This window comes from Ochlerotatus camptorhynchus, unplaced genomic scaffold, assembly GCF_037179485.1.
Source record: "Ochlerotatus camptorhynchus isolate MF236.1 unplaced genomic scaffold, CSIRO-AGI_Acam_v1.1 ptg000237l, whole genome shotgun sequence".
NCBI lineage: Eukaryota > Metazoa > Arthropoda > Insecta > Diptera > Culicidae > Ochlerotatus > Ochlerotatus camptorhynchus.
In genome coordinates this window covers 503,831-517,368 of record NW_027040727.1, presented here as the reverse complement: position 1 = coordinate 517,368, position 13,538 = coordinate 503,831, and the positions used below count along the sequence as shown (strand labels likewise).

The window sequence follows — 13,538 nt, the reverse complement described above, 5'->3', positions numbered from 1 at the left end:
TATAACCGTTTCTTGTTGTGTTTTTCGTATTAAATGCTAGATAAAAACTTCTTTTATCGATCTGTGTGCTGAAAATACATGGGAATGTCTTTACATGACCGTGAGGATGCAAAGAGAAAGTCGACGAAGAGAATCTGTCAATGTTACTTAGGACCTAATGCAATGTTCAGCTTGATTTGTCACGTTACAAAGATATCCTTATGACCAAAAATACAGGTAACGGAATCTGGCTTGTTTATATCAAAATAGACGGGTCTGGGGGAAGGCAGGAAAGGCCTATTCGACAGTTTGACTTGATATTTATCAGCTTCTTACTTGTTAACTATTCTAAAGCTTATTCCGAACTTTTAAAAATAACGGCTAAACCAAGCAATTGTAAACAAATAATGAGAAAACCACGAACGAGTTCTCGTTTTTGCTCTTAAAAAAGGGAAATAAGGCACCACTCTGGTGGGCAGTTGAATACACGACGCTTTCGGAAAAAAAATTATCACTAATTTTCGCAATGCCTACCCGTTCAATTACCAATTTGACAAGAGATTGCCTGAAATTAGCTCCACGCGAGCTCCACCTTCTTATCGGGCTGTATTGTTTCTGTACAAATACACGCATCTCCAAATGGATTAAGCAGACATAATGATAACACCCATTCAAAATCACATCTAATGGTTCATTACCTCTAATTAAATCAATATACACCCAACCGAGAAATGTAAGATTCTATTACAGATTTGCATGAAAAGCATTCAGAATTTGTAGTGTTTCACCGCATGAACATATTCTGTAATGAGGTGGTCGGTTAGAGAAATTTTCTAAGAAAGTAGAAAATCTTCTCGTGAACGTACTTACCTAAAAATTTATTCTGGAAAACCTTACTTGTAAGCTGCAGTCCACTGTATGAAGTACCATTTCATTTATTGTTAGAACAAAACACAGAGAATGTAAGAAATCGACCCTGACATTTGATGTACATGTCATTTGTTATGCGTGTACTATCGAATGCGCGTCTTATTTGCTTTAGATAAGGAAGGTCAACGTTTGTAAAGAAGTCTATTGAATAATCGTAGGCATGTTTAACTACTATCAATATCAGACAGGTAACGGATAACGCGATCCCGTTATCAACCTTAACTGACAGGAATTCTCATCGAAAGAGCAGAGTTCTACAATCTGAACAGGAACCTTTCTGCTTTGAGCGGCACATGCACGCTTTGTATGGTTGAAATTTCTAAAATTTTCACTAACGTTACAACTCTCCAAAAGAGCGATCGCAACTCTGTTTCCTTCCATGAGGCAGCCATTATTTACCGCCAGCTCATGAGCAAAACCTGGTAAATTAAGCAACAAGCATTGTTCGCCCCTCGCTCCGGACACCCTCTCTCCAACTCGGACCGTGCTTAATTAAGTTTAAAAATAACTTCCCCTTTCCGGCAGCTTGGAGCCTTCATCAACCGAAGCCCTGGAAATGTGTTGTCCATACTCTACCAACAGTAGCTGTTTCCGCTGTTGGTTGGTTGGGTGTAATGATCATCACGATTATAGTGAAACAATGAAAAAGTGCAAACTTGTTAGTGCGGGAGCGCAGTGGGAGAAATTTGCTGACCAGCTGCTTCTCGTCTAGGATGCTGAGCGTTAAACTAAATTACTGTCTCGAAAGTGAGCGTTCCTATTAATTTAGGTACTGGGCGACGGGAAGGGATCTGCACTCAACTAATAAATTGTCGCCTGATTGAATTAAATTTCTAACATTCACGGAATAGGTCATCAATAAAATTGCCACGCTTCTTCACCTCCGATTGACCAGAGTTTCCAGAACTCACAATGAATCAATAAAAAATCGTAAAAATCAACCACCCAACAGACCATCACATTGAACCTATCGCGAGCAATCATCAGACGGCAGATTGGAAACTCGACGTTTGGATGCTGACGAGTGCCGATGGTTTTAATTGAATTAAAGCATTTTCTCCCCTCGATGAGCTCGGAAGACCGTGTCCTGTCCGTGTTGGTACCGAAATTGTACAGCTCTGACTGTGGTGGCGATTTTATTTCCATTTTCGAATGACGAGTAAGGGGCGGAAAACTCGCTTTCTCAAATTAAGTGCGATTTATTTAACGAAATTTACTGCTCCCCATTTAAGCACAGCTGAAGTTAGAGTAATGACTGGAAGTGGGCTGCGAATGGTCGTATTGGTCGGATAACTGTTGTCTGGATTTCTCCAGTCCGGTCGCATTGGATGGATGTGATAAGTGATGGCAAGTTGTTTCTCCTTCGTGTATCTGGACATCTGGTGGAAGTATTTTTACAAGAGTATTAAATTAGCACTTATGTCGAGTCTTCACTGGGAGATAAGGTTACTTCCACTCACTTCGCGTGCGGTGCACATGTAAACGGAACCGGATCCAAGTCTAACTAGGACGATCAAACTTGGCAAAACAACAAATTCTCAGCCAACAGCGTCGAGGATAAAGGCAATAGGTTGTCCGGTATGGAAGTCGCTAGATTACCACGGGTGGCGTCCAGTTTTGGATCGGATCGATCGGACAGAACGCTATTGACTTTCCTGTTGGCTCCAGGCAACGGCTAGAGTGTGGACTGTATGGGAGCGATTATCAACAGCAGCGATCGCAGCAGTAGCAATAGACATGAGGATGAAATTACGCTCGTTTAGTGAAGGTTTGAATATTAATTTATTTGATGTTTCTCGTTCGGCAGTAACAATAATAATGATGCGCTTTGACTTTTTTTGACGTAGGATTACGTCTTTCGGCAACATATTGGGAGTGCAATTTAAAAAAAAAACCAAAATCAACCGCAGGTTTTGAGCACATATAACTCTGTCAATAACAGATGGATCAGATTCTTAACAAGTCAATCGATTGGAAATTTATTTAGCAATCTGCTAAAATGAACAACTTATTAATTTTCAATAGGTCACTATTGAAAAATACACAAATGTTCAAGTGTTGCAATGGTGATCAAAATTATCACCGATTGTCTGCAACCAGCGCATTCCCTAACTCAGATTTAAAAATTGAATTCTATCCTGTCTCACTGAACGGCGCTCATTCAATCACCGTGTGTGGTGGTGTCCGGTCGTCGATGTCAGCAGCAGCAGCAGTGCTTTCAGCGCGTGGCTTTAGCATTGTTCTTCAGTACACCACGAAAGGCAGCCTGCAAGCAGCGAGCTGCAGGCCCACATGAGCATCCATAGAAGGAGCCGCACCGCTATGGATCGAAATCAGTTTCTTCGTAAGTCGCTGTGGGTCATCTATGCCAAGCGCGTCACCCTTGCTCTATATAACATACAGCTCGCCAGTCACATCCGCGTTGAACACCCTAATAGGTCAGCATTACTCAACCATCACGACAAAACGGTCCTATTCAGGACCACCATAAATTTGTTAAAAGGTATGTTTTGGATATTTGTCAAGGTCATCAGTCGGGTGTCGGTTCCCGCTCAGCATTACGACAAAACGGTTCTTTTTAGGATCATCATAAATTATTGTTGTTATTGAGTTAATTTTCATTAAACGTTCGCTCGCCTTTCTGCCAGCCACATCACACCCCAAAGCTCTATGACATTGTACCCAGCAACCAAATGTTTGTCTTCAAATGCGTAACAGTATTGAAATGGTATATACAAAGAATTATTCTCGCAATGACCGAATACCACATGACCATGTCAATGGACCAGAGATACTTCGTAAGGTTTTCTCCAGAACGCTAGAAAAAGGAAAAAAAAATCTTGAATTTATATGATTGATCACGATTGGAAAAATTTGAGCAAGAAATTCCTCCAATCAATATGCGCTTTTTTTATTATCTATTGAATAAAACAAAAATTCCGTTCGTTTTGTGCGTAGTTTTGTCATCAGAAAACAAGGCGTTTCCGTGATGGGAAAAGTGGTTTCCCTAACACAGTCGCCGAATATTAATATCAAGCACTGAGCATGCCAGTCGGTCTTTATGCCTTTTGATGCATATTGTAAGCCCCTCCGATTAAGAGCATTGGGCCAAAAAATAACCTTGCCGAATTTCTTAATAGAAGGGGCTTAAAATATGCATCAAAAAGCATAAACGGTACGTCCGGTAGACTAATATTCTGTGATTGATGTGTTTTCCCTATTAGGGGAAATGGCTCTAATGTTGGCCTATGGATCTAAGGCCCATCTGCTATTTTCAATTTTATCTAGACGAACGCGTCATTGGGACGGTACTAATGGATTCTTTTGGTCTCCATTGAAAATTTAGTCGATAGCTGAATTTATGTATGGGCCATTCATTTCCCCTACATATTTCATTTCCGCACTGCTATCATTTCCAGAGTATTGTTCTTAAGTAGCTTCCAACCCATCGTTCATTTTCAGGACCACAAATGACGAATAAAAGAGTAAGAGCTTGAATCCAAGACATATCGTCCAGGAATGGCTTGTACTACATGAACATCGACAGAGCACCTCACAAACAGGACTCTCAAATAGCTTCCCAATTTCAACCTATCGAAATTTTCACTGATAACGAGTTAAGAAATCAATTTAATATTTACTGTACTTTTACTATGACATCATAACTACGTTTCGTAATCCTACGTCAAATCTTCGATCGTGTCTTGGATACAACCTCTTACTTTTTTTACTTTAAATGATCTTTATTTCTTGGGTTTGTGTGGTTTCCATGTATGAATTTTCAAGTGACACAGATGCGTCTTTTAAACTTTAGTACATCCGAGATTTTAATTATTATTTACAGTTCCTAGTCCTATCAGGCCTGTTTTAAAGTATGACCACCTTGGTGGGATTGGTTTGATTTTAATTGGAAAAAGGAAACTACTTATAACTACTCACTATTTACAACTACAACTAATCTACAACTACTATATACACCTAACTTACTATATACAATTATTTTTTCATCGCGCACACTCTCGCTCCACAACGACAATGCTGCTGGAAGGTGATTCAATCGGTAGAACAAGTTTGGAACAGAGCTCGTATCCGAATGAGGAAAACCAGCCATAGTATCAAGGCTTTGGAAAAACTTCACGATCGGTAGACAAGCATAAAAAACAAATAATTTCATTGAAGCTTGTCCCTTAATGCAACTTTGTGGTACAATTTTCAGGCACCATCTCAAAGGAATTGACGCAATAAAATGTTTTCTGTGCCCTTATATTTTGAAATGAAGTTATTTTACCTTCAAATTTAGTTATCAAGAAATCAAGTTATTTTATATTCTTATTTTGTAAATGTGAAAATAAAAACCTTATTTAAAAGCGGGGGGGGGGGGCAATTGCTCCCTACTTGTCCCACCCTGTGCACGCCAGTGTTGAAGGTGTAACTTACACCCGAAATAATATTTGGACATTTTTTTTTGCAAATATACGGGGTGTTATTCAGAGTTACTGCTGAAAGTTGCTTGTTATTCATTCATTCCCTCTTTTTTCAACAGTGAATAAAAAAAATGCACTTAGGTATCAGTTTAAATTTATTTTGGTTTATTTTACAGCCATTAAATATTTTGATTAGGTACGTAATATTTATCATTACCATCTTCCTCCTGTGAGACAATAAGTAACGCAAGTCCTCCCCCTTCATCTACATGCCATACGCTTTAATGCTGCAACCATTTTAATTTTAGTTGCGGCAGCAAACCACATCTTGTCTCGTCGTCGGCTGCTAAGCGCTTGCAATGTTTCAAGGTCGTTTCGAGGTGCGGAATGATGAGATGGTGCTTGAAACCAGGCTTTGACATAGATTTTCGCAACGAATATGCAAAATTTCGCTATATGTTTGATTTCGTCCTTTGTGAGACTAAACTGGTCTTTGAAGAGAAAAATCTTCAAGCAATACAAACTTTGCTCATCCATCGTGAACAGCTCCAGGCTTCTTGAAGGACACTCCGTCTGTCGGTGTTCCTCCCAAAAATATCATACAGAGCTGTAAAACCTCCCTGTAATCAACTCTGGGTTGGAATTGCTGTAATTAATAAAAACAATGTAACGTTCAATACGTTTGTTTTAATTTGCATTGAATGTACCATTAGCTGATCATTACAGAAATCAACCATATCGCTAGCATTTTATAGCTTATTGTTTGTCTTGATTGTCTTGTAATCGCCTGAAATTTAATTATAAAAATGGGTTTTATGAAGGCTATTCGGTAACCAACTGCTCACTTTTTTCGATTGAACTCCAAGTCGATTTGAATTTTTCGAACATCGGTACATTTGGACTTGTCGAAGAGCCGAAACAGTTGCCGCTTTGGCCAGTAGTTCCAGTACATGATGCCTGCATGGCAAGTTTAGAAGAGTACGCCCCAGTTTCTCTTCAAGTAAGGTTCATGCTCCTGATTTTAGCCCAGTGTTTGAACTTGTCGTATCGAAGAATATTCCGATGATATGGCTCTCCAGCTTCCAGTCATACAAACTCTTGAAGACAGCATTTGCTTGAGCTTGGCCTGTTTCCGAATCAATTTTCGGAACTCACAACAGCTTGTCATCACCCTCACCTGAAATGATTACCGGCAGCCGTTTTACTTTGCCACCTGTAATAAAAATGATGTTTAAATATCAGCTGGACGTGATATCCGGCAGAACCTTTCCATTCCAATTCACGACACTATATCCGTCCAAAGAACAAAGTTCTTTTTGTTCCTCAGCATGCTCCTTTCGAACTTTCGATCTTGTTCGATTCAAAGTGCTTGCAAATACAGAACAATCTTGAAGATTGTGGCCCTTCCTTTTCACCACCGTTGCAACATTGTTTTGCGATCTGAAATCCCGCATCGATCTAGTACTTTGCAAAGCTCTGGCGACACCACTTTACGCTGCTTCGGTTTAGTTGACTGATAATCAACATCAGAACCAACATCTGAATTTTCTTCGAAGTCTTCGATCGTCGCCTGTGTTTTAAAACACTTGATAAAGTTTATCCTACACATTCAACAAACCTTTACCGTTTCATTGTACCCTTTAGAGTATGGATTGATAGCTGCTGTTTGATTGATGCATTTTCCGGCCCTCTCCTTGATTTCCGGTTCCTTCAGACTCTTGCCGTCATCACATGCGTCGCTGTAGGAGCCCAACATGAATCCTGGTTTCCTTTTTCTCTCTGCGCTAAAAGTAATTCGCGATCTTCTGCTTCCGTAATCACCTCCAATGCATTCGAATGAGCCATATCGAAAAGGTTTGTCCAATCCTTCGTTGAAGGCTTTTCTTTGCTGAACAAATTTCTCGTCAATGCGAGAAATACTTTTTTTATGCTTGTCCACCGATCGTAAAGTATTTCCAAAGCCTCGATACTATGGCTAGTTTTCCTCATTGGGATACGAGCTCTGTCCGAAACTTGTTCTGCCGATTGAACCACCTTCTAGCAGCATTGTCGTTGTGGAGCGAGATTGTACGCGATGAAAAAAGAAGAGCTGCAGTACTTCTCGGTTACTCGGAAGTTTTCCACCGGTGAACCCGTATCACTTCTCAACTCCATGGTGTACAATTGAATCCAGAGGACAGCACAATTTGTTTATTTTATTTTTTATTTTATTTATTTTATTTTATTTTTAACTTATTTTCATCTAGCTTGACGCTTTAATTTTGGGCTACAAAATGGTGAGTGACAATCTGGAAGGAGCGATATACCTAGCTCCGGTCCTCACAAGTTCCTATCTCACGCCTCCACGAGTCATATGATCACAAAAGACTGCCAGCTGAAACATGGACACAGCTGGTTGGCGTAGCCTGGGCAATGTTGTCAATCCGACAATAGCAGAGTGAGACGGTGCGACGCGAACACTGGCGCGGTAACCATAGCACGGTGATAGAGGAAATGCTTCGCCAACCCGAGCGTCTGTTCACCATGGAGGTGCGGCTCAAACAGCGTCTGACTGGCATCCAGCGGCTGAATAAGAAATGCTCTTCCCCGGAAGCTACACCTAAGATGGCAGCCCCATCACGGCGGATAGGAGACCTTAGGCCAACCACCTACTGTCTCTGAAACCTTTACAATTGTTACAGAAACCAACAGAGAAAGACATCGAACTGATTTAACGGCAATGACTTTTAGCGCAAAACAACGGACACGAATTGGATCATGGAATGTATTGACGTTAGCCCAGCAGGGTAAACTGGCACAACTCGCCAACGAGGTGCGACGCACGAAGCTAGAAATCCTGGAACGGAGTGAAGTTCGTTGGCCAAACTTTGGAGAACACAAACTGCCGTCGGGACAGGTACTACTTGGTCTCCTACTTAGCGTCCAGGCAAGTGCTGCGCTCATCAAGTGGAAGCCTGTTAATGAGAGGATAATCGTTGCCAGATTTAGAACACGGGTTCGTAACCTTACCATAATCCAATGTTATGCGCCAACCGATGCTGCCGAGCTACAGGACAAGGAGAATTTTTACAGTCAACTGAATGCCGTCGTGGATAAAGTTCCAAAGGGTGACATAAAGATCTACACTGGCGACTTCAATGCGAAGATCGGCTCCGACAACACGGACTATGAGCGTGTCATGGGACGCCATGGTCTCGGCGAAATGAGCGAGAACGGTGAGCTGTTTGCAGAATTTTCTGGCAATAACGACATAGTGATCGGGGGCTCGCTCTTCCCCCATCGGCCAGTGCACAAAGTCACGTGGGTTTCACGTGATGGACATACCGAGAATCAGATCGACCACATCTGCATCAGCCGAAAATGGAGACGGAGCCTTCTTGATGTCCGGAATAAACGCAGCGCCGACATCGCGTCTGACCATCACCTTTTAATCGATGAAATCCGCCTACGCATGGCGCGGATCCAGCGACGGGAGGAGAGACTCGGGCGGCGGTTCAACACACGCCGACTTGAAGATCCAGCGGTAAAAGGTCTTTTGTTCATGAACTTGAGACTCGAGCTGCGGACGTTCCAGAAGGTGGCAGCGTAGAAGAACAATGGACGGCCATCAAGAATGCCTTTATAGAAACAAGCGAGAACAACTTGGGTGAGCTGCGCACCCAGAGGAAAGAGTGGATCACAGATGAAACCTGGCGAAATATTGAGGAGCGTAGAGAAGCAAAAGCCGCGATAGAGCGGGCGAGAACCAGAGGAGCCAAGAACGAAGCCCGTCAACGGTACTCGGCTCTAGAAAAGGAAGTCAAGCGCTCTTGCAGACGGGACAAGCGAGCGTGGGTGAACTCCCTGGCCGACGAAGGGGAGAAAGCCGCAAACACTGGCGATATACGCCTCCTCTACGATATCTCACGACGCCTGAGTGGAGCAAGGATGAACCCGAGGATGCCAGTGAAGGACACGACTGGACAATTGCTTACCTGGTTTGCTGGTTTGAGCACTTCGAACAACTTCTTCAAGTTTCGACGGCCAACCAGCCATCAACATCTTGGCATGATCCGCCGTCCAACAAGGCTCCAGGGGTCGATCACATATAAGCAGAGATGCTCAAAGCTGACCCCATGCTATCCGCACAAATGTTGCATCAACTATTCTGTAATATCTGGGACACCGCGACTTTTCCGGCCGACTGGATGCAGGGCATCTTAGTGAAAGTCCCAAAGAAGGGGGATCTGACTGTGTGCGACAATTGGCGAGGCATCATGTTACTGTGTATTGTTCTCAAAGTTCTGTGCAAAGTTATCCTGAATCGGATACAGGAGAAGATCGATGCGACACTCCGACGGCAGCAGGCAAGATTCCGTGCCGGAAGATCTTGTGTGGACCATATTGTCACGCTCCGCATCATCCTGGAGCAGGTCAATGAATTCCAAAAGTCCCTTTATTTGGTATTCTGTAACCGTTTAGTAACAATGTCCTAGGTTTTAATTTGTGCATGTTGTTTTAGGAAACTGTAGTGTTTGTTTAGTGTCAGTGTTGGGTTAGTAGGATTAGTAGGATTGTAGGTAAAATTGCTGTTATTGAAAAATGTATAAATTTGTCTTAGTAGGTAGTTTGAAAATGATATTTGTTTATAAGCTTGATTGGATGTGACAGGATCGAAAGGGTGTTATAATCAACTGTGGTAGAAAAACTCAATAGGCGAAGGAGCTGATATGGATGGGTGGTGATAAGCTACAAGGAAGGAAAATGGAGGAAATAATAAGGAACGAATTGAAAACTGGATGGGAAAAGGAGGGCTTTTGATAGCTGGGATGGTCAACCATTGCCCAGAAGTAAACCGGCGTTTGTGCCTAGAAGACGTGAGAGGAATGAAAAAGTGAACCAAAGTGCAGAGAACGACCTTTTTATGTTCCTGGTGTTCATTCAGGTAACTGAATTTGACCAAAAATGATTTTGGCTTGGTTTAAAACAACCATTTGTCCTTTAGGACCTTTTGTTTGGTATTCCACGGAGATCCTCACGATCGGCACTTTTCGACCAAGTCAGTCTCGGCTGTCTTGGTCTAAATGTCAAGGACCTTCAGCTATCCGGCTTAATAATTGCTAGAAAGGAGAGCATCCTCGGACTTGGTAGTCCTAACTGTTAAGGAGGAAGACCCTTCTCGGCTCGACCAAGGTGGCCTTGTCACGGTCAGCTGATGTTCGCCAACGAAGGGAGACGCCGTTGACATCGAAAAGGCTACTTCAGTAGCTGCACAGGGATTGCTTTATTCCCTGGTTGCAAACCGCCATCGCAACGCGCAAACCCAAGCATCAAACCCGCCATTGTAGTGACCACAGCTCCAGTCACGAGGCGCCATCTTCCAGACCAGCTTAAGACACCGATCCGCCATTGTCAACGGAGTGAATAAGCCACGGATCGCCATCGCGGTCAAACAACAGCTGCCCAACATAATCACCGCCATCGTCCAGCAAACACCACCGGTACGTACCAAGGAAGCAGAAACCCACAGAACACACCCCATAATAGCCCAATAAAACCATCCGCACAATAGTTCCATTTTAATAAACTTTTAGACTTTTTCCACCCACACTTTAGCTTCCAATTAATTTCACAATCACATAAGAAATCCCACAGTTTCAGCACAGTTTGTTCCGCGTACCCCTCCAAATTACCAAGTAGCATGCCGGCCCTGTGACACAGTTCAGGGGTCTCATGCTACTGAGCTAGATATCCGGGAGTCTTGGTTGAGCCACATAGGGTGAGTCTCATCTAGTCTCACTTGGCGACCAACGTTAAAGTCGTGAACGGTAATTGGAGGACGATTAGAATAAAAAATCTAAGGATTTTTTGGCTAGGCGGTGGGTGAGATCACATTCAATCACTTGATTGTGATACCCGACACTTGAACTTCGCTAATCACAGGGCGCGAGTTGATGATTTAAAACTTGAAGACATTGGCCACAATCGGTTTCGAAAAAGTGCAAAAAAAAAAGCGGAAAAAGAGCACTCAAAGCAGTAGAAATTTGATAAGTTGCGGAGACTGGACATATTTTGAAATTGGTGTTGGTTACTAAATTTGGCAGGACTAACACTAAAACAACTACACTGGAACAATTCTCAAAGGTCCTGAATGAACTAATAATACACAATACAAAACAACACAGAAGATAGCACAATTTATTGAATTACTTGAAGTTTTGTCTGTATATAATTTATTATTTGTAGCGTTTGAATTTTTAATATCTTGAATTTAAATTTGAGTCAACCTAGTTGAATTTTATAGTTAATAGCTGAATTTTTATTGAATTTCTGTATATATTTCCTAATTTAAGCACAATGAATTCTGAATATGCTCTTCAGTACCGTTCGTTGAACGTGATCCATCTTCTCGATGATGAGCTTGAGCATGAGCTTGCATTACGTAACGTTGAGTTTTCTAGCGGTGAATCTAGGGATATGAAAAGAAGAAAATTACGTGGTGTGATGAAAGAGGAACGCGAGACCAACAATTTCGTTTCGCGGCAGATAAAAGAAGACGATCGTGAGGCGGAGCTCCATCAGATAGATGAAAAGTTAGCGATGATTAGGGAATCGTTAGAGAACAGGAAAGCGAGAAAATCAGAATTTCCACAGTTGAAAACGCGATTAGTTCACCTTTATTTTCGATTGTTACGGTTGAAGAAAATTTTCAACACGGACGGGTTAGAACAAATAACCCTTGGTTTATTGAACGACCATTTCTCATGGATGTCTAGGGACCCAGAGGCTGTAGCGGAATACTCCAAAAGATTGCTCAACGATCTGAGCCGATTGAGTGTTCAGGAGCCTGGGAACGGAGAAAGCGAAAATGAACAAGAGCAGGAGGAAGAGGAACAAGAACTACATGAAGAGCAAGAACAGGAAGAAGAACAACATGAAGAGCTAGTAGAGGAAATCGAAGAAGATACCGTGAGAAATAGGCATTTGACGGATAGCAGGAAGTCCAGTACTCCTATTCGCCAAAATCCAAAGGTCGTTAACGCGGATGAACTGTTTGACCGAATCATACAGCATATGGATATGGTAATTACATCCAAACTCCAGAGCTTGAACATAGGAGCTAGCTCACATAAGAATCATGCGTCGGGAAAGGTGGACAGGTCCAGAAACAAGGCTGTAGGGAAACCAGAAGTAATTACGGACAGAAAACCGAAACCGAAAGTAGAAGCAAGAGAACAATCAAAGAAACAGGGTGAAAGTAGGGATGGAAAAGTTAGCACGAAGAAAAAGAGAAAATTGAGTTCAGATTCGTCGGCTGAAGTTAGCGATTGTGACGTAGATAGGGAGTCGGATTGCGAGCGAGTTTCTAGCGAGAGCACTGAAGACAGCGACGCTGGAAAAACATTGAAGCGAAGACCAAGACCAGTTTGTGACTGGAAATTAAAGTACGATGGGAGAGATGAGGGGAAGAATTTAAATAAATTCGTCTCCGAGGTGGAGTTTATGGCAGAAGCTGAGAACATCAGTAAGCGGAATCTGTTCAATGAGGCGATCCACTTGTTTTCAGGCGATGCAAGGGCCTGGTACATAGAAGGAAGGAAGAACAAGGAGTTTCGAAACTGGACCGAACTAGTGACGGAACTGAAGTTGGAGTACCAACCTCCGGACATGGACTTTCACTATGAACAACAAGCCGCATCACGAAGACAGAAGAGGGGTGAGAAGTTCCAGGATTACTACCATGCAGTTAAGGAGATTTTCGACCATATGGCAATTCCACCAACAGATCAGCGAAAGTTTGACATAGTTTTCAGAAATCTCCGTTCGGACTATAAAAACTCTTTGTTGGTGAAGGGTGTCCGAACGTTGAGGACGCTGAAGGTTTGGGGTCGAAAGTTAGATTCCGCGAACTGGTTTTTGTACCGCAAAGAAGGTGAGCAGAGCTACCGAACATCGCAGGTGCACGAGATCAATTCGCGGCCTTTTCAGAGGGAACAGAAGCCACCTCCAAAGGATTGGGTGGACAGGAAAACATGGAGCAGACCAGAATGGAAACAGCAAAACTCGAGTGGGTTTAAGGGTCCTAGTAACGAGAGCAGAGGCCATCGGAATCCTGCAGCAGAAAACTGGAAAGCTGATCAGTCGAAGCCGAAACAAAATCCACCAAGGCAAGAACCTCAACAAGGCAACAGCAAAAACATACTGGAGAAGAGGGTAGCAACCTAT

At 42.6% G+C, this 13,538-nt stretch overlaps 1 protein-coding gene across 1 annotated transcript in view; it reads left to right on the top strand.

Moving 5' to 3' along the window:
- The window catches only part of DIP-alpha (Dpr-interacting protein alpha), a 361,511-nt gene that overhangs the window by 259,185 nt on the left and 88,788 nt on the right, over nt 1–13,538 (top strand). The window lies entirely within an intron of this gene.